Raw genomic sequence first — 23,553 nt, 5'->3', positions numbered from 1 at the left:
GAGTTAGGCCTTCAACATATAAAATTTGGAGAGATGTAATTCAACCCATAACAGTTGATTTGGTAAAAATCTCTAAATTCCCACTCAGGTACCAAATTACAGGAGTTTTCCCTTAATAATTTAGAAAAACAAAACAAAGCAAAACAAAATTCACAATTGTTTTTTGAAGCCAAAAATGAAGAATGGGTCAAACAAAATTCTATTAATGAATTACTTATAATCATGAAATTATCCAGATAATGCCTTTACTCTTCGCCCCTCTCTTTAGAGATGTATAAAGTAACCATCCGGTGTAGGTCAGAGTCACCTCTTTGGATGATGCAGTTGTTAAGTGTCCTACAACCTTGGCCTTTCTCTGCCACCTCATACCCAAGGTCAGAAACTGCCAGTGCTGTTCTGGAAAACCAGAGATTTCATTTTATTTTATTTATTTTCCACTCACCTCGAATCTCTTCCCTTCTCTTTTGTGTGTTCATTTTTTTTCTTGACCTCTAGAAACTCTAGAGCAGGTTTGTAAAGCATACAGTAGGTCCAACATTATCTAGTGGTGATGTAAACTTTATAGTGTGCAACTACTTGCTTTACTCAGGGCCTGAGTGCAGTAAAAGATTTTGTAACTTTCGTGCATGTCACTGAGTGTATGTGAAGCATTATCTATCTAATATGTACATATGAACTCTTAGTGTTCTCAATAGTTGATATGGTCAGATGAGGAAGATGGAAAGTGCTTTACTAGTTGGGGAGAGGTACTGGTGAGGAGGAGCTCTTAGAATTAACTTACAATTGACCTTTGGTTCATCTTCCATAATACCAAAAATTTATGTGTCCTAGAAGTGGTAAAGCCTGTTGTATTAAAAGGTGTTAGTCATTTTATTAAAAGAATTTATTTTGAAATGGAATTTAGTAGTATACCTAAGTCCTTTAAAGAGAAAAATAAGGCTTCTTTACATAGGCTGAGCCAGACTCAAAATTGTCAACATGTCTTCATTCTGTTCAGTGTGTACAGCAAAGTAGTTCTAAGTATAGGGAAAAGAGGTACACAACTTATGAGTATTTGGGTGTTCACTTTTCCTTACTGTTGAGAAATAGCTTTTATTCAGTCTGATAGAAAAGTTACAGTGACTCAGCAAAAACTGGATATTCATTTTAATTTTGGATGAGAAATGAAATACCAAGACATTTATTTTACAACCACAGGTCCTAGACTCATTCTTAACATGAGCTCTCTGACTGGTTTCTGTACGAGCACAAGGCCCATACCCTTTTCTATACACTCCCAATGGATGGGCACTGTTCTCTCAGAGAAAATTCCTCCAACTGTCTTCAGTAACTCCTGGTCTGAACACCTTAAAAGTATCCAAGAAAGAAACAATTTGAGTTCATGACAAATTAGGGAGTAACTTTTAAATCCACAAGCATTACTATTTTGGAGTGGAGCCAAACAGATTGATAAGTTATTTCTTTGGTGGCAAAGGTATACGAAATGAAATTATTGCATTATGGTCCCTCCTGAGATAGTGTTTATTAAGTATGTGAATACTACATGTAGGATCTTCTTTAAAAGAGCATATGGGTTCATACTTACTATGCTTATTTCTAAGGCCTATGGGTTAAAAGTGGAGAGAAAATAAGTGACATATCAATATGTAATACAGTCATTTATGAAATCATCTCTGAATATGTCTATTTTTATTTAGCCAAACTAAAGCTCCAGAAAGCTTCCAGATAATTTTCAAAAATTGAAAAATAAAATAATTATAGTTAAAATCCCTACCTGATTGTCACTTTTGTTTATGAAACAACGTATTATTTTATCATTTAATAAATATATTATTGAAACATTAAATTTTATACTTAAAAAGACCTTAATGGTCATCTAATCTTATTCTGTTATTTTATAGGAAACCCAGGGTTCATTAATTTACATTTTTAAATTTACCTGTAACATACACACACAAAAGTGTTCAGCAAAATTAATTATGAACTTTCTTGAACATGTAATCCATCTTTAAAAGGGATAAATTACTTTAAAAGAAATTAATCTTACAGAGTTTGCTCTTCAAGTCAAAAATCTTATTTAAATAAACCTTTTGTTTTTAAAAAATTAAGGAATAGAAGTGAAGATAATGGTTATTTGGGGGTAAAAGAGAGGGGTAGTAGTACTGGTAAATTTTATAATACTAGAGATTATATGTTTTTGCTTTTTGTATAAATGGATTGGTATGGTATGTCTGAATTCTTTCACTCAACACAGTATCTATATGATTTATTTATGTTGTTGCATTTAGTGATGATTTATTTATTCTAATTGTTAAGCAGTATTTTACTGTAGGCTTTATTTGTCTATTAATTTTTCTATTCTATAATTGATAGACATTTTTTAATTTGTAACTATTAAAAAGAAGTTACAAGTTTCCAATTTGTAACTATTAAAAAGAAGTTCAAAAATAAAAATATGAATTATCATGCATGTATTTTTGCACATATGTCTATACTTCTATGGTGTATGTGCCTAGGATTGGAATTGTTGATTTAATTAATACATCTCATTTTAGAAGAAAATGCTAGTTTCCAATAATATGTATGGAGTTCCACTAGCATCAAATCTTCAACAAGGCTTAAGAAATGCAACTAAACTTATGTTTAGAGAAAAATTTGTTTTCTTTTATGCATTCATTAGAAAAAGAAAATAGGTTGAAAATTAATTATCCAACTATTCATTTTATGGAGTAAAAAAAATTAAAATACACATTAATCAAAAAACAGGATGATGGAGATAAACAATAATAGGAGAAAGTCATGAAAGAGAAAAATAAAATGCAAAAAAGAGAATTGGCATAGTAAAAATTCTCAAAACCAATCAAGAAAAAAAAGAGAGCAATCACATATCAGGATTTTGTCATCCCTGGGGTCTTCATTACAGACTCTACATTTATTAAAAACATAATAAGAAGATATTATGAACAACTTTATACCAATACATTAAAATTTGTAAATATAATGTAAAAATTCTTAGAAAAACACAATTTACCAAAGTGGACACAAGAGAAATAGAAAACATGAATAGTCTTATACCTATTATCCACCTACTGCTGATACCCAGAATTGTAAAATAGTACGTCACTGGGTCATGGAATAACCAGATCTAAAGTATAAGTTTCCTTCAATGCTCTATTTAATACCCACTTGAAAGGCATATAAAATAGTACAGAGTTGCATGTGCTCAGGAGTTAGAATGTCTAAGAACTTACCTTGGGTCACACCAGACAATTTTAAACTTTTTGAATTTCAGTTTCTTCAGCTGCAAATGGATAAAATACTGTGCATACTCTCTAGAAATACTGTGAGGGTTAAATGAGATAAAAAGTTTTAGAACACAAAATAGATATAAAAATAATAAATAATACATTAAATCCTAGCCATTACTTTTGATGTTATTTAAGAATAATAAATAAAACAGATGACCTATGGGTCAGTTGTAGATAAAGTCATATCATCTATAGGCCCATCAGTAAGTATATTACTTACTAATAACTTTAATTTTTGAAAGTCCTAGTAAATCTTATGTTAATATTAGGAAATATATTTATTGTAACAAATAATTAAAGTCTAGTCCCTAAAATAGAGATTCTACATGCATTGTTAATACAGAAGACTATAGGTCATAGTTCCATATTTTTAATTTTTTTTTTTTTTCTCTAAAATCCTCTGACTTCACTAGCAAATTTTGAATTTCTAAGCTGGTTTCTTAAAAATATAGGTTTTTCTCTCAGATTTCACTATGTCTTACTTAGATCTCTATGAAAGCATTAAGCAAATGCTAGCTCATATGTTACTGTATCAAAACTCTTCCATAAATTAGTGTGTGAGCACCCCGAGAATCAAGCAGTGGCCCTTAAAAACTCTGTATGGTACTTTCTTACTCTCTTTTTGTTTGGTTTTTGAACGAAGTTACTTCTGTGAGTAAATGTACTATATTTGCTTTAGTCAAGATAGTATAAGAGAGATGCTTAATTGAGAATGTGACACACATTGTAAATTTAAGCTTCGACCATGTAAATTTATAGGCCAAGTTTGTTGTACCATTCTCTTGACCCTTGCAAAGCACTATACCTGTAGCCAAAATGATAATTTACTGCCCTCATGACATACATATGATTCCTTTAGTCTGTGATCTTCAGTAGGAAATGTCAGAATGCCCAAAGGAGGATTCTAATTTGGCAGAAAAAAAAAAAACTAAAAGATGCAAATACAATCTGTTATCTTGCATTTGTCAGCAAGTGATTTTTAATGTGATGAGAACCTCTAAATTTTACAGAGGCTTTTAAATTCACATATAATTACAATGAAAACATACCTATGTTAACTTGCTAATTATTTATGGGCTGTCTCAAAATCATAACTGTAAAATGATGTCCATGCGTGCATTCTTTAGAGAAATTAGCGATTTGGTGTTCTTAAAGGTATATAGTCAGTGTCAACCTCTATGAGACTGAAACAAAAAATTCAGTATGAGTTTCCAAATGATCACTTTATTTATTTTTTTCTCTATGAAGAAAACCTTTAAGAATTATGGTATTATTATTAATATACATGGTCAATGCCACAACATTTTTTTTTCCAGATAGTCATAATTCTATTTTGTGATGCTTTTAACATAATCTTGGCAGCAGAAAAGTTTTCCAGGTGCACCTGCAGAGAGCAGATGGCTTTGAGCAACTCTGCTTGTGGGTGGGTCTCAGTTCCCCACTTGCTATCACCCTTTCCTGAGAGCAAAGCACCAGGTGCTTCACAAGCTCCATTTGTATTCCATACACCCCTCATGCTCTTTTGCTTCCAAACTTGCACAAAACTATTTCTTCCTCATTTTGCATTGATAATGTTTGTTTATTCTGCTTTAGCTTAATTACATGACCCTGAGAAAAATTAGTTGGAAGGAATGACTGAAAGGGTATAATATTGATCAAAAGACAACACTAGCTGGAATGAGAATAAAGAAATTTCTGCCAGTTCACTCTAAACTGAGAGGGGTATGGAAGAAGTTTTAAGGGAAAAAAATATTTTTTAAAAAAAGTTTTATTATTTCCAGTACTCTTCTCTGTACTTATCTTACTAGCTAAGTTCATACAAATTAATAACATTTCCAGCAGATAAATTGAAAAATGATATGAATATGTTCAGCCCACAAGGTGTGATACAGATTGTAGGAAGACTTGAAAAAGAGTAACCTCACCTTATCAAAGATATGAAAATTAAAATGATGTATCTCTATCTCTCTATTAAATTATTAAAACTTCAAAATAATCACACCCAACCTGTAATCTTTCTATGTAATCATGCATTGCTAATAGCATTTTAAATTAAAATAACTCTGTTAGAGAGTAAAGAATACATCTAAAATTTTGATAATGTTTCTGTCATTTTGCCAGGATTTCCAAGTTATTAGAATGTACCATTTTAAAAATTACAAAAAGAAAAAAATACCAAAGTGCATCAAGATATTCATTGCAAGTTATTATATTAACATTACATTGAAAAAATAAAAACCTATATATCCAATAAGAGAATAGTTAAATTAATTACAGGCTGCCAACTGTACAGAATACAATGCTATTAAAATAATTCATTAGCCTAATGTAACGATGTGGAAATACATTTATTATGTATTACATAACAAATTATGTCTTTATTATGATTACGTCCATGCAAAATTATCAAATAAAATGGGTAAATGAAATCAATTTGGGTATTAGAGAAATGTGATTATGGATATTTTTTTAAATTACATTTATTATAATGTTATTTAATGTTTTAAAGTTCATGATACTAATATCCTTTTCTCATAAATACATAGACTAACCTTTAACAACTCAATTCAGTCAAAATCTTTCTAATTGTCACCAAAATTCAGGAGTGTAACCAAAATATCAGACGTAATGAGGAATATTGCTCTTTAAGGAAAACAACTTCTCTCCTAGCATCCATGATTTCAGTAATAATTTTATGTTAGAATGCTGTCCTTGCTAGTTAAACTGAAATAAAATAACTCAGGCAATCTGCACGATTTAAAACTCAATTTGGCTTAGCTTCTCAGGGAGCTTCACTTATGGCCTTTCTTATTGACTCTGGCAACATCCCAGATTTCAAAATATCATTAAAAACTATAAGAAAAAACAACTATGCATGTCAGGCATAACTTTGTCAAAATTAAGCTGAAAGCCCATCTGGCTCCATTGTCTTATTGAATTTGTCACATTTTATAGGTAGTTGAGTTTCTTTCTTAATAATCAATCTCTCCAAAGGATGACAAGAATTACTTCATTGAATAAGTAAACTGCTACAGTCGGTTACCTCAACATAATATTTTCTCTCCTAGAATTTCACTGTATACGTTTCTAAAATTTTATTCTGAAGATCTCATTTTTAAATCCCCAGTGGCCCTCAAAAGATGTATTTTACCTTTACCACCACTCAATTTCAGCTACCATCACATTGCACCCCAAATCGCAAACAGACTCCTAATTGATTATCTCATGTAAACTACTTCCCATTTTAATCCCTCCTCACTTCGGAGACAGATAGTTTCGAAACACAATTTGGATTATATAGCCATTACCACCAACTCTATAGACCCTTCCCCACATCTTGCTTCTTAAAACCCCTCAGTGACCTCCTATTAATGTAGCCCCCCAGTCCTTGTCTGATCTCACCCCACTTCCACCTCCAGCTACACCTCACATCATCCTTTCACTGCTCTCATGGCTTCCTTCACACTGGCCTTCTTCCATTTTCCGCAGTGGTCATGATGTTCCCCTCACTATTCCCGCCAACCTGCCCAACATCACGGATTTTGCTCTGGTTACTCATACTTTGCCTGAATGTTCATTTTTTCACTATCCCTCACTGAGGGAACTCACCTCACCATTTAGATCTCAGTTTATGAAGTCTTTCCTGACCCTCCAGCATAGGTCAGATCCACCATTGTACTCACTATCAACACCCTCAAACTTTTCATCATGCCTTTCACCAGTTTATATGTTTGTGTACTTATTCAATTAATGTCTTATTTTCCACTATCTTTTAAGTGCCCGCAAAGCAAAGACCACATTAGATTTTCTCATTATATTCTCAGTATTCAGCAGAGTTCTTTCTGCTCATAAAGTGGACAGTCAATAAATAAACAAATGAAAACCAAGAATAGATTACATTTTCTCTCTGTTCCTTTACTTTTCTAGTTGTTGGTGGTGGTTTTGTTTTCCTGAAAGCCAAAATGATGCTCTTGTTATTTACCTAACACAGGGTTTAGCGATTGCCCTGATGTCACTTTAAGCAGTAGATATTGGCACGTGACCTGCTGAATATACATATGGAAGGCCCTCGAAAACTTTGGTGAACAACAGAAATGTCTCTATATATCTGGCTAGCAAGCCAAATGTAGGCAAAGGTAAAATGCAAACATCTCAATTTACTGTATTTCAACTATAAGAGGAAAGCAGTCTAAAAACCAGAAATAGCCTTTTGCTTCATATTATTATAAGAACTCTTTGGACACTATGTTTGTTCCAGACATTGCATGGCGAGGACACATGGGTGAAATAAACACAATCTCTGCCTCAAGGAACTCCCTGTCTCAGATAGCTTCCTAACACCTCCATAGCACTGAAGAGATCTTTCAGAATTTGTAGTCTTACAATCTAAAATTTCAAACATGAAGCTCTTTCTCTGTTTATATATTTTTACATAAATGTATTCAGGTTTTACAAATAAACAGCTTTTGTTTTCTTGGAGGGAAGAGTTCTAAAAATATCTATAAATGCTCAATAAATATCTGTTGAATGGACTAAATTATCTATCTATCTATCTATCTATCTATCTATCTATCTATCTATCATAGCAACTTTAAAACAAAATTTTACTATCAATGTTTTTAATTTCCTCAGCTCACCTGAAGATTCTTCATTAAGGATAGTAACATGCAACTGTAGTGGAGAACAGATATCTCTCAACTATTCTCAGGTTTACTTATGGTTATAAGAATTATATAGTATAAATCAGAACATCTTCATTGATAATTCCCACCTCTGAGTCACTACATAGCCTTCAGAATACTCATGATATCTTGAAATATCAGGAAAGAGACAGTCAACTTCAGATTAGCAGCAAATAGCAGCAAGAGTTCCAGCCAAAAAATCAGGCATGAATTAGATCAAAGATCTGAAAGTCTAAGATGGAGCAACTCAACTGAGAGATGTTTCTTCACCTGTACAATGGGAAAATAATAATTGTGCTTTCTTCAAGGATTTTCATTAATCTTTAGAAAGTACTTGAACCATTAAAAAGGTGTTATGGAAGAAAAAAAAAATGTGTGATGTGAGTGTATGAGAGTGAGTGTGTTGGTTATCCAGTCATAGCTTTTGAAGAAAGTGAGAATTCAGAGATTTTTATCTTTAAAATTTATTTTAAAAGTGAGAAAAAGTTAGTATGACTATGATTTTTATATAACATTTCTTGAGCTACTTATCAAGGCACTGAATTGAAGAAACATGCTAACAGCTGGTACTGGATAGAAATTACTGTACTTAATTAAAAAGTAGATGTAGATACTGGCAGCTTTGGTTTCACAAGATACCTGTTCTACTCACTGAGGGGAATTTAAATTCCACTTAGTACAACAGTACATCAATACATAGAAGTGTGTTGTAAGCAGACACTCTACAGGGAGTAGAAGATCATCTATAGCCAACTTGAAAAACAAAGAATCGTAATTATTTTTATTTAGATTATTTAAGTTGTATTGGTTTTGAATGACTACCAAAAATGTGTGCTAATTTTCATATTCACAGAATTAAGAAAAGTATAAGAAATAAATGAGATTGACTCTTAGAGTTACAATAACACTATAAACCACTGTCAAAATGTTATTGCATTTCCTTTTTATGTATGCATACATTTATTTAAATTATTTTTGCAAAATTGTGATTATGATTATATATTCAGCTTGTGGGTAAGGATTAAATTTAGGATTGGGTTTATGGATAGATTCGAGGTCAATGTCATTGATAAAAAATGTTATTTCGTTGCAGTGAATAACTTAATAAAACATGTTTTTAATAACTATATATAATATCTGGTTATGTTATTATGTTTTAAACTATTATCCCATTGTATATATTTAGATGGTTTTCATGTTTGTTTATTTTTTTCATTTGTTTTTCTCTTATACATTGCTAGGTGTCTCTATTAAATCTCTAAAAGTAGACTTTCTGGGTCAAAATGTTTAAATATCACGAAAGCTTTTATACATGTATATAAAACTGTTTAAAGGATATTAGATGCCTATCAAAAATATATCAAAGTATTCATATCTCCTCAAACAATATAATTAAATATTAAAAATTGAATCTCTGCAGAATTCATGAAAAAATACAAAATTTCATTATTGTAAATTTTATTTTAATTATATAATGAGGTTGTGTGGTTTTATATCTAAACTCTAATTCTGTGAATTATAATTTCATATACAATTGCTTACTTTTTAATAGAGATGGTTAATATTTTTCTTATTGGTCTACGAATATATTAGATATTAAATATATTAAGTGATAACTTTTTAAATATTTCCCCAAATTTTATTTCTATTTTAATTTTGTTCAGAGTGTCCTTTCACATTTATTCACAAAATAATTACTAAAAGCTTACTATGGGCTGCACACTGTTTCGAGTCTCATGATAATAGAAATAAAGAAAATATTCAAAATCTGGCCTTTGTGAAGTTTGAACAAAATAGGCAAAGATCTTGGCCTTCATGAAGTTTGTATTCTAGCTGAGGGAGAAAAGCAACAAACAGATTTTTAAAAATAACTGATATTACGTTAGAATGTCATAATGCTATGAATAGAAGTGATACAAGGGAGAGAAAAGATGCAAGTGAGGAAGGTTGCAACTTTCATTGGGAGGTGAGAGGTGCCATATGAGCAAAAACTTGAAGGAGGTATAGGGCTAGCAAGGCAAAAGGAATAGCAAATGGAAATTTGACAGGCGAGATATGCCAATTTTGTTCAAGGAACAGTAAAAAATAGCTCTTAGTGTGACTGAAATCAATTGAGGTTGTGATGCTGCTAGGGAGGTTATGGAGACCCAGATCATGAGGAGCCTAGTGTACCATTGTTACATAATGGCAGTCAGTTTAAATGAGAAATGGATCACTGAAGAATTTTAATATATAAGTGCCATTATTTGATTTATAGACTCGTTCTGAGAATAGGTGTCAAGGGGAAGGGAAAATTCCTCCCTGTCCCTCTTGGTTCTTATGGCTGGTTGAATAATTAAAATGACATAAGGAAAATTAACAGGAGAAAATCAAATTTAATAGGTTGCATGGGGAATTCACATAAGCATGAAGAATTCTAAAGACAATAAGGCAAAATGAGGTATATATGTCAGTCTGGTCTAAGGAGAAAGAGGTAGTGCTCTGGGACTTCAAAGGGAAGTAAGGCAATTCACAGGGAAATGAAAAGAGTTAATGTTTAGTAAACAAATGTTTGCTAGAACATCTGGAGACGATGGAACACAACAAGGAGGATTTTGCTCAAAGCGGCCTTGCTAGGTTCCTTCTTGTCTGCCATACTTAGTTCAGATTAAATGACAGTTATCTATGATAATAGCTCCTTCCTGGAACAGGCCTTCCAGCTTAAATTCCTTTAGGCAGTTAGGAGGAAGTTCAAAGATTCCTTCTGAGCCTTCTGGGCCTTAAAAATAACCAGCTTAAAATAATCAATATCCCAAAGAGACATATCTTGGGGTGGCAAACTCTGCTCCTCTTCAGGCAGAAGCAGCTACCCTGGTTAGAAGACTACTGCAATAATCCAAACAACATAGAACTGGGTGCTCATAATATAGAATGGTCAGATCCTAGATATATATTGAGAAAAAGTTGACAGGTTTTATTCAAGGCAAGATTTTGGAAGGTGAAAACAAGCTAACGATGACTCTAAGGTTTTTGGCCTGTGCAACAAGAAGGATGGAAAGGTCATTAAGAAGACTGAGAGCCAATTGGGAAAAAGTAACTTTAAGAGAGAAGTCAGAGTTAGAGATATTCATTTGGGAGTTATCAGCAGATAAGTAAAATGTAAAGCCATGAGATGAGATAAGATCACTAAAGGAATGAATGTAGATACAAAAGAGAAGTAGAACAAAGTATGAGCTTTGGGGAAGGCCAACCAGCAGAAGAGTCTGAGAAATGGTCATCTGGGAGGAAGAAAGCTTGAAGACTCCTGAAATATAGGAAAAGAGATAGTTTGAAGAAAAGAGAATAATCAATGGAGTCGAATGCTAGTGATAGACTAGGTAAGATGGAGACTGAGATTTAGATATGCCATGAATAAAACAAGTAAGTCCTCAATCACTTTGACAAAAATAATTTTGAATTTGAGAGAAAAATAAGAGAAAAGGAGTTGGAGACAGCAAGAAAAGTCAACATTTGAGTTGAGTTTTGTTGCAAAGGAGAACAATAGTAACTAGAGGGGAAGCTAGACAAGAGATTTATTTTAAATAAGAGTAACATAGCTTGTTTGTATATTGATGAGAAAAATCGAGGAAGAAAGAAATGATTCAAAATAGAGAAGAATTATTGAAGCAATGTAGTGAGTAGGAAAGAGACCCTGGGATCCACTAAAGGTAGATTAATTAGACTTTAGATAGGAATATGGATGATTTATTCATAGTGACATGAGGGGAGACAGAAGATATGGATATAGACGCTGGTAGATGGGTAGTAGATAGAGTGGTGGAAATTTGCAAGTTTCCTTTTGATTGGCTTCTGTTTTCTTAGTGATACGGGCCATCACTTGCAAAATTCTTAACCTTTTTAGTAAACCTAGTTAAGTCTTTTCTTTTCTCCTTTCTTTGGGGAAAGACCCTCACCCTTAAACTTAGATAATTACTTTGAAACTTGTGACTCAGGTCCTCTGGCTATTGATAATGATCAATGAAACTCAGCATTCTCCTTGGCACATTATAAGGCAGGAATGGCTTTAGGCCAAAACAGGGCCCTTGGAGTCCGAGAAGGGAGAGACCTTTTACTCGAGTTTTTTTCTTTTTCTTTTTCCAAAATATATTAATCAAGCCTGATTTCCTTTACCCACTTGATAGGAAAATCAATGATAAAAATTTTAACTAGATATATGATTCAAGTAACAAGTTTGTATCTTTTTCCTGGTCTGGAGACTGAGGTGGCACTTCAGCAGGAAACCCAAGACCCCATACTGACTAAGGCAGAGAGAGAAAGAGCTCCATGAAACCCCAAGAGACAGGGACTATGACCCTCCACAGCAGGAAACAGATACAGAAGAGACCTCTGTCTCTCAATATCCATACTAATAAAAAAGGGGTTCACGGCTCTTAAAAAAAGAGTTAGGCAGGAAAGTTAGATAGGGGGTTTCAGGTCCACCTGCAAAGACACAGAGATCGTCCTATTCTAGAAAGGGTCTGCCCTAATCTGCCCACAATTAAGCAAGCCAGAAGGCATTTGGGGGCTAAAAGTAATGCATACGAGGAAACTAGTGAACAGATAATTGGGTATTAGTTTCAGCCAGGCACTCGCACCTGCGCAATGAAGATCCCAATGACCTTCAATTTATCTGAGCCTCATTACATCATCATTATAATATGCATATGCATGAAAGTTCATTAATATCATTATAACAGAGTGAATTCTGGTAACGAACATGTGCAGAAAGCAAATGATGAGTCACTGGGTCCTGTCAACCTTAGTTGTCAATCAAGAAAGCCCACTCCTCTAAGAAAAGTAACCACCCACAGCAAATAGGGATAAAAACCCCAAAGCCTTTGTGTTACCAGGCCTTCGTGCCCTCTTGCTCAGTCCCACTTCCATGTCTGGAAGTGTACTGTCGCTTCTAATAAGCCTATTCTTTTCTACTGTATTTCACCAGTACTGTACTGGTGTCTTGCTCGATTCTTTGTTCAAGACATCAAGAACCTAGACAACGCGCCAAGAGGAGAAACCCTCTCTCTAGTAACAGTATAATAGAAGGCAAGTTCATCAGGTGAGAGTGACACATTATTTTTTTTTATAATTTTAAAGCTATTGAGCTTTTTTTGGTGATTTCCCCTATTACTTTTCAGTTTAGGAGTCTTTTCCCATATTGAAGTCAGTTTAAAAATCTCCCTATTTTCTTCAAGGTTTTTAATGTATAAAATTTATATTTTAATTATTTTTTTAATTTTAAGGGGAAATCATCAAATAAACAAATCTAAGACCAATCCCAGAATCCATAAATTAATAATTGATAAATTTTACTATAAATATTTATGCTTAATAAAAATTTACTATAAACCAGATTAAAAGACAAACCTAAACTAATATTGGGTCAGCTAGGCTGTACTTGTGAATTGAAAATGCAACAGTGTTAATCCTATGCCTCAAGAGTCCTTGCATGCTTCCATGTTGTCTCTTGGAACTCTTCAAGCACCACGTGAACAACTCTGGGTTAGCCCCCTGGAAGATGAGAGACCACACGGCGGAGAGCTCAGTTGCCCTAGCAAGCTCAAGACATGTGAGAGAGCCCACCCTCCCACACAGCTGCATGTTCTTGCAGGCATGAGTAAGCCCAGGAAAACCCAGAAAAACCACCCAGTTGAACCCAGTCTAAGTCATTAACCTGAAGATTCATGAGCTAAATAAATGTCTATTGCTATTTTAAGTCACTGAAGTTTGGTGAGGTTGTTATGCAAACATAGTTCGTTATGAGTACTTTTAAGTGTTGGTTGGGAGGATAAAAGAGGCTTACATAGCATTCTTTCCCGACCCCAGAAAGACTTAATTCTACAATAATAAATAAGCCACTAGTCATTTTAAAGCCTATGTTAATTTTAAGGACAAATGTGAGCTTAAGATACCATTTCCCAAATTGTCCTCTTCCAAACACAAGTCTTACTAGATGCTCATGAACAAAAGGATTTTATGGTGAAATAATTTTAAGAAAGGGTATATTTTGCGTCCTACTATTGGAGCTTCATAATAGACGTTAGCATAAAGCCTCTAAGAATTTGTTATTTTATTTGTTATTTTATTCCCTGATATCTAGTAAATACTCAACAAATGCTCCAGTACTCATCAGCAACAGCAGCAGCAGCAGCATCCTTATTATTCGTTGGCTGCATGTTAAATCTGTCAGCTCAGATCCTTGAAACTTTATAGTTAATTGATTTACCTCTCAGATTCTTCCAGTTAGTTAACTTTTAATCTTAGTATAGATTTAAAAATAATTTAAAAAATAATTTTATAAAGTTACTAAAACTTTTGATTGTGTTTTTTGGATGTTAAAAAATGAAAAAACATTTATTGGTATGGTTCAAGTTAGTTATACAACACGCGTTTCTCAAAAGTAAGTTCTAAGTAAGTGGATGCAATTTCTATTAATAGCCTACGGAAATAGAGTTTTGTAAAACACTATGGGATTCACTACTCTGAGGTGATGATGGCTAAATGGAAAATGTCACAGGTGAAATACTCTCTGCTCTTTTAAAGACTGCACGAGTAAAAGGCAGATAAAAGTTAATTATCTTAGTCCCTATCAAAGAAATAAAGAACCATGAAACAAAGTTTTCAAGTAACTCTGGAAAGTCCCCTTGAAAATCCAGCTGTGATGAATGCTAGTGGTCATGCATTGTAATAATGAATACTCACAGGGCAAAGAAAGGAAGAGTGCTTTTTCAGAGTTCAATTTAATCTATAAAAGCAATGACCTTTCTTGATACAAATGATAACAAAAATAACTTTCATGTAATGTCTTCTCATTAAGTATTTCTCATTCATTACATTCCTCCTTTTTGTCATTTGATTCTCATTGATTATTCAGGGTTTATGTTTTTTCCTGCCTTCTTATTTGGTAATCAATTATAAATTCATTAATTTTTATTTTATAGCCATTTTTTAATTTGATCTAAGGATCAAAACATTTGGTAGTCTTCACTGGCCAACAGAAATAAGAAATGTCCCAAATTTTATTGTTTACATGTTTCTCCTGCCTGAGTTTCAAAAGCTCAGAATGCAGCCAACTTAATATAACAATTCAATCTATTTATCTATAATCTCCAATTCAATCTATTTAGCTATAATCTCCAATTAATACTAGTCATAGGGATTGTGGAATAAATTTCTTCTACAAATTAGTCTAAACCATTATTCCAGCAAATGACTTTTTATGAGCTTCTGTATTAGTTGGCTAGGGCTGCCATAACAAGATATCATGGACTGGTGGCTTAAACAACAGACATTTATTTTATCACAATTTTGGATGCTGGAAGTTTTAGATCAAGCTCTCATCAGGGTTAGTTTCTCTGAGGCTGTGCTCTTTGGCTTATGGATGATCATCTTTTTCCTGTGTCTTCACATGATCTTTCTTGCATATTTGTCTGTGTCTAAATTTCCTCTTCTTATAAGGACACCAGTCACATTGGATTAGGGCTTGCTTTAATTACCTCTTTAATGGCCCTGTCTCCAGGTACGATCACATTCTGATGTATTGAAGTTTAGGATTTCAACTGGGTTTTAGGACTTCATTATGATGATTCTGAGGGGCTACAGCTTAGCACGTAACCGCTTCCTTCTTAGTCTTCCTCCTTAGCCATATTAAGTAAATGCTCTGTTCCATTTTTAAAATAAGGGTAATGAAGCATTTAGAACGATGCTGAAAGCACAATAAAGACTCAGTAAGTATTAACTGATACTATCATAGACTTTCTATTATGATATTCTGGATCTTTGAAATGAAGAATACAACACAATTATCAAGGGTGAAGAATGAACTGGAGAAAACGAAGGGAACCTTGCTAAACTCAAATCTAGTCTATAGCAGAGCAGTTAAGAGAGCAGTTGCTAGAGTGAGATGAAAATACAGTTCTGCCACATTTAATCCATGTAACTTTATTAACTGCTTTATGTTTTGTATTGCTCATAAATTCATATTTTTCATAAGGTTATTGAAAGAACTAAATGAGATAATGCAAGGAGAGCACCATGGGGGTCTTGGAACACTGAAGTACTGGACAACCAAGAGCCATTATCATTATTAATCATTTTCAGGGTAATAAAGGATTCGTTGTATTCCCACATAACCCTCGCATGCTTTGTTTGCAGTCCAAAAAAGTGAATGTAAATATTTATTAAACCAAACACTGTATTATTGTCATTAAAATGATAGTCAAAGAAATATATCTATTTTACTTAAGAAAGGAATGATGACTCTATAATACACTGTTATGAGTTCTTAGGCTTATGGGTCAGTCCTTAAGCTTTGTAGGCTGTTTCTTTGGTAATGTGCACAGTTTATAAAAGTTCAGCAAATTACTCCATAAGGAAAATCAGTTATCTAAGATTCATTCACAAAATAATAAATCGGTCCCTAAAAAAATGTTTCCAAATAATTCCATATATTAGATAGCAGAAAACCTTTTACGAAATAACCAAATTCTTTTGGTTTTGAAGTGTATCTATTGAGAAAAAGTATATATTTATAATTTTATTTTTAACATAGTTTAATGATAATATCCATAATCAGTAAATCATATGAATAATGTAAACTTTCCAAATATTATACATTTTATTTTATAATAAAATTTTCTTAAAAAATATTTTGAAATACCTTTATTTCATTTTATTGTATGGGGAGACAAAAAGAAAAATTATTTCCACGCTATTGTAAAGCAACTATTAAAATTATCTACCATCAAAATAGAATTACATCTAAATATATATTTTGGATGTTTCATTTGCCTCTAGATTTCTAAACACAATAATGCCATTTGCTTTTACTAACTTCTTTTGAATTAAAATGATGTTTATGATAAAGTAAAACTCACTCTAGAGGCAATACAATAGTTCTCAGAAATGTGAAATCATTCCTTTTCTTTATGCTTAGACACCTTTAACAAGCTTCAATCTGCAGTTTACTCATCTCTTTAATAGTAGAGACTTTGGGGAATGAATCAGAGTAATTGCATATTTAGTGAAAGAAAAATTGGCAGGAGGTATTGAACGATCATGTTTTATTTATTCAGTTAGACACATGCACAATCCCCATTACCAAATATTCTCTACATAAATGAAGGGAACTAGGATGGTTATCCAGCAAATTTACTAGTAACTCAGCTGTGCTTGGTATTGAGCAGAGATTTGTCACCAAGTACTTGTATGGTTCCATATCTTTAGCAATCTTAGAACAAAGAAAGGTGCATGCAATGAAATATATGGCTCCCAAGTTATATGTTAAATTTATATCTCTAATAGAATCTTTGTTATTTCCATTATTAGAAATAATATTCTTTATTAAGAAGAAAAAAAAGTGTGTCTTTCCTGAAGGTAAAGAGAAGTTTAAATGAGCCCTTAAATGCAGACTGTCTGTAATCAGACCTATTTAAATGATTCTTCCTGAATACAGCAATGTCAGCATGTTATCTTGTAAAGGATAAAATTATGCATTCTACTTCCTGAATTATTAATGATACTTTTCTCCAACATTCACTTTTGATTTAAGGGTCATAATTAGAAATGTATTTGTTAATTCACAGAAACAAAAATAGAAGAATTAGCCAACACTCTTCTATATCTATATCAACCATTGTCCTACTCTTTAAGGGACTATTTCAAACCAAGTATGTTATTCAGAAAAACTTTGGGAAATGAAAAGAGTAGCCTTGAGTTTTTAATACAGAGTAGTAAAGAAGAAATGGTGTTTTGAGGACACCAAAAAAGTGGAGCAAAATCCTTTCAAGTGCAGACAATCGCATTAGACATGTACTTGCCACCTCAGAGTTCACCAGAAAGGCTAATCAGAATTTTATACACTGGATTTCAATTTATACACTTAAAATGAGTATCAGAGTGTTTTCTCAAGGTGGCCAAAGGCAATCCCTTCAATTTTGGCACCGCAGTTAGTTTAACTAAAGAAATAAAAGAAGAAGATGAACACATTAAAAAAAGACAAATAATCTGACATGTCAATAAACAATAGAATTGTCTCTCAAATGTAAAGTTTTCCATAAAAATCTTACTTGGTTATGTGACTTTATTTAATTTCTTTCTGTAAGCATATATACAAAATGTTTCTTCTGTTTAAAAGAATAAAGTCTAACTAATTTAAGCTAAAAGAAGACTCAAAGAGTCAAAAGAAGGAACAGTCAGCCCTGAGGAAGCCAGGTGCTGGGGTAGCTTTGACCATCTTCATGGGAGGAATCGCAGACCACCCTGGAGTCTCCTAGTTTCAATCTCCTCATATCCTGTGTATCCCTGTTCAAAATTCGTATTATTGGGAGAGAACCCGTCAGCCCTCGCTTGGGACATGATTGTCTTTCTGAAGTAAGCTTGGTGGATGAGGAGTGGGAAGAGAAAGGAAGAAGGGAACAGAGGGAAAAATGATAGTTATATGCAGGGTACGAGTGTGGCAGTTCCATCAGATCACATGGGAGGAGGCAGGGTCATTTTTCCAATGAAAGGAGAATGCTTTCTCTGGAAGAAGAAAGGAGATGCTGGATGGAACCTATGCCATCACAAAAAGGGAGGAAAATGCAAGTAAACTACCTGCACAAGAACATCTTTAGTACTCAATAAACATTAATCTTAATGATATATTTAGACATGCTCTAGATCAGTGATCCCCAACATCTTTGGCACCAGGGACCATTTCCGGTGCTCCTACGAGAATCTAATGCCTGATGATTTGAGATGGAGCTGAGGCAGTGATGCTAGTGCTGGGGAGTGGCTGCAAATGCAGATGGAGCTTTGTTCACTCGTCTGCTACTCATCTCCTGCTGTTCAGACTCAGTCCTAACAGGCCACGGACCAGTACTGGTCCACAGCCTGTGGAGCTTGGGACCTCTGTTCTAGATTATTAGTAGGCTTAGAATAAATCAAATAAACTCAAAAATACATCTAATCTATAACGTATGTCTTTTTTTGTGCCTCCTCAAATAGTCTTTTAAACCTTTCCACCTTAATTATTTTTCAATTTCTCTTATGATTCTTGAAAAAAACAATCATTTTCTTCAACTTTAACTGGAAATGAGAAGCAAAGACTTCCTTCCAAGCAAGGTCAAAGTTAGGCAGAATTGTACTCAATGTTGTATTCATTTTGTGCATGAGCTACACAAAATTTTTCTGGAATCCTTCCACTTTCAGAGGTAACTATAATAATTGGACCCACTAGGTCAGTATTTTCCTGCTCTCATCATCCAGCCTTTATCAAAATCCCTCCTGGGTACTTCATCTGGATTGTTTATATTTTAACAAAAATAAGAATCCTAAGGAAAAAAAGTAAAAATCTGACCTTAGAATTCCAATAGTTCCCTGAATGGACAGGATTTGATAGGTGAAGGGTCTTGCTGATGCTCTGTTGAGTTGTCCCCATGTGGGAGACTGGGAATTTCCTAAGGGAAAAACACATTGACACAAATAAGACCCTGCTCTAATACAAGCCCTTCTTCTTAAGTCTCCCAAGCAATTCTATTTTGAGTTTTTGATCTACCAGCCCCTCCATTCCTCATTTTCAGAGTCTAATCACTGTATGGCAGCACTTGCATACATTATTCAATTTGAATTTTGCTACCAGGTTTCTCTGAGTCATGTCCTTGGTGTTTGTTCCCTTGTATTTTATTTTTGTTTGCTTCTTTCCTTCTTCCTTTTTTCCTTTTCTTCCTCTCTCCTTCCCATCCAACCAACTTTCTTTCCTTCCTTCCTTCCTTCCTTCCTTCCTTCCTTCCTTCCTTCCTTCCTTTCCTCCTTCCTTCTTTCTTTTTCTTTTTAACTAGGCACAAAAAAATGTTATACAAAATCTGCATTTAATGAGGATGCTGTAGAGTGCAATAGAATCATTTGAGGAGGTTAGATTTACAGTTTTTACCTCTTAGTCATTAACTAGCTGCGGCATGAGAACAAATCTCTTAACCTTTCTGAGCCTCAGTTTTCTCCTCTCTAAATAGAGAGGATTGTTTAAAACAATCCACTAATGTCCTCTCACCCCCAGTCAGTTCTGTGCCACGCAGTGCATCAGAATGTCCTGCATGGAACTAGTGGCAAGGGGGGTCTTTTAAAATTATACAAGTCCCCTATTACCCTGCCGACGTCCTATAAGGCCCCTTTCTGCGCTCTATTCTGAAGGATTCCTTCACTAGTCACCACTGATAACTGATGGAATGTGTTGCTCTCTTCACGGGCACTGGTCAAAGTCAAGGCTGAGAAACACTGGTCTTGACCATCTCAAAAGTCTCTCCCAGCTCTGACACTGATTCTAGGTAGGTTTGAGTTGGTCATATTCTTTCATTTCTCAAGATGAATCAAATGAGAGCACTCCAAGAGAAGAATATATGCCAAGGACATATAATTAGGCTATTGTACTAAGGGATATAGCATTTAGAGGGAAAATAAATTATAAATAGTACAGGATCAAAACAACCTCTTAAAAGTTACTTTCTTCATATAGTTCTTTGCTCTTCTGTTTCTTCTTTCTTCTGTGGTCAGTATAGTAGGAGAGCTCTCCACTTTTGGAAAGCAAAATGAGACCGGGAGAGAGTCAAGAAAAATGAAGGCAAGGACTAGGCTTCTCATGCCTGCTCTTAACAAAATGGACGATCACATTGCGCCCATGGAATAATGCAGCCCAGCAGGTTAGGGGTCCAGGCAGAGATTCAGGGCTAAAACTCAGGCAAGTAGAAAGGCTATGCCGCTGTCTGGTGCATGTTCTCTACATGTATTCCCTGGGAACCTAAGGAATACTCCAACAGTTAAACTATTGGCTGAGTCAAAGATTGAGCATCCCAGATAACCTAGGAAACACAACTTAAAAATGGAATATTAACCAGTCCTGATTTTTAACATGACTGGTTAAAAGCAAGAGTTTTTAAATCATGAGAAAGGAAACTTCAGCATTTGGATTTCCTAACAATATTCAGATTTTAGAATTCTTTATAAAAAAGACTGTAGTGGATAAAAGAGTTTAGGGTATTTTTTCCCCTGGATGATACATAAAAATGTCACCGAATCTCCCCTAAAAATAGGACTATTTAATAATAGCAAACTACTCATTGTTTATTACTTATTCTAATTTTTATTCATTGCTAGTTCTTAGATTATAGGAGCAATTATGCTTGCAATTGTTGTATCTGTTTCGAGAAAAATGCATGTCAAATTTGGCAAATACTTGCTTATTTTGAAAATAACAGTGTAAGATTAGCTGGTGTAATTGTTTTTCCTCCAAAATAATTTGTGCTGATAATGCATTAAGTTCAAACAACATTTACATTATATCTACTATAGGTGAAGTATGGTAATCAAGATATATTGATTACCTTGAAAGAATTTAGAATATAGCAAGAGTCGATGAAGAGAACCACGTGAGAGCACCAAAGACACCCTTGGCTCAGCCTGTTTCCAAGAAAGGATTCCTTTATGCTTCAGTTGAGCCATGATGGTCAAAGTGAGAGCTTGCTAAATGAGCATAGCAGACAAGGCCATCCTCTAGGAACAAACAGCATGGGCGAAGGCTCAGAAACACCAGATGACTATGTGTCCAGAAGTGACACAGAGCACAGGTGGCTATTGATGGAACTGGAGAGAGCAGTCAGAGTCTGATCATGAAGGGCCTCAAAGGCCAATTTAAATGAGTTGTTTTCTCCTGAAGGCAATGGGAAGACATTAAAACTATCTTTTATATCAGTTAAGATCCTTTAGGTTGCAAGTAAAAGAAAAAACAACTTAAAGTAGCTTTAACAAGAACAAAAGGGAAAGGGTGTTATTGGCTCATAAGAATGACAAGACCTGAGAAAGCTGCAGGCACAGATTGATCCAGGGGCTCTCACTCTCCTTTTTCTTGGCTCTCCGGGCTCTGAGCTTGTCCCTGTTCTGAGGCCCCATGTGTTGGCTCCTGGGAACCCCAATTTGCATCACAGTGGAGCTAAAAGGAGAGTCCATTTCCCTTAACTCAAGCAAAAGTCCCAGAATTGAATCTCTCTGGCCCTGATGCTCTGATTTGAGTCCTGTGCCTGTTTCTGATGGACCCAGGAGGCCAGGAGCCAGTATTAGTTTAGCCCAGGTCATGTGATCCACCCATGTGTTCAAATGAAATGCACATGTCTCCTTCAAAGCTGATGCCACACAGGGAAGAGTGAGTGTAAGGTGGCACAACAAGCTGTGACAACCATGTGGTTTAAGAAGGGGAATAATGCAATGAGACTCGTGTTTTAGAAAGCTCTGATTCTCCTATAGACCTGGAAGCCAGTTAGAAAGTCAATCTGAAGGTAAGAGCAGAGGCTAGAGCAATAATTAGATGGCTTGTGTTAAGAGCCAGGCTAAACCGACTGAGCAGAAGTGAGCAAGAGGCTGCTACAGAGGGGATTTCTTATTTAAATTCTTAGGGCATAATTCTGCGTCCCTGACCTACAGCCCCCATCACTCTTGATGGCCTTCAGAAGTGGAATATTCAGCTCTGTCAAGGACAAACCTGTGGCAAGGTGCCCATACAGGTGCCCTAGCAGGTTCACTCAAACTCTGGGACCAGTTGCCCTGAAGTTGCAGACTCAGATCAGCTTCCAGAAACCCAACTAATCCTCTGGAAATGTGGCCACCTATAGAAACTATCAAGTTCGAATACTGATACCACTGTTTCTCGCCTCTGTTACCCTGAACAAGGTGCTTAACTTCTCTGAATCTGAATATCTCTATTTGAATAGAAAGTGGAGGTGGTGACACGTAAGGTAACAAAGATATTGGTATGGAGATTAAGTCAAGTAAAAATTATGAATCACCTATTGCAATGAGAGATTTGGTAAATAAAAATTCCTTCCTCTTCAGCCCTTTAAGCTTTCTCCTAGCTTCAACTTCCTAAGACTCTCTAAACTCCTTGTTTGTTTGTCAAATAAAAGGTGTTTTAAAAAAATATATATAGAATATAGCAAGAGAAACTTAGTTGAATCATAAAACATCTTATATAACATATGTCTTATGATAGGGGTGTGAATAAATATTTTAAAGTCACTCTAATACTAGAAATGGCCTATCTTAAACATAAGGTATAATAATACTTTAATGTTAAATTTCAAGTCCTTTCTATGACAAAAAAGGGTCTCTCTCATCTGGCCCATACATACATTTCTAACCTAGCAATAATTACCTACATATAATTCTTAAAAATGGGCCATGTTCTCTAGCATCTCCATTCATGCTTATTTTTTCATTATTTGTTTCCTGGTTAGACTATGAGAGCTTTGCACAAAGGCTTTATAAACCCTCCTAGTCCCAGTAACCAGCACAGAACCTGGCATATATTTGTCATCAATAAAATTTTATCAGATTAAACTGAATTAGTGATTTATCTTCCATGAGATCTTGCAAGCAGAAATCATTGTTTCTCTACAGTGCTCTTGCAGTATTTTATACTTTCTACCATTTTATTATTTCTACTCTTTATCATATAATTGTGGAAGATAAGATGATGTCCTTTTTCATTTTTCTCCTTTCACCATCTCCTTACATTGGGCTCACCA

The sequence above is a fragment of the Pteropus medius genome, unplaced genomic scaffold (assembly GCF_902729225.1).
Source record: "Pteropus medius unplaced genomic scaffold, Ma_sr-lr_union100, whole genome shotgun sequence".
In the NCBI taxonomy this organism is placed as follows: domain Eukaryota; kingdom Metazoa; phylum Chordata; class Mammalia; order Chiroptera; family Pteropodidae; genus Pteropus; species Pteropus medius.
Note: the sequence above shows the minus strand (reverse complement) of the source record.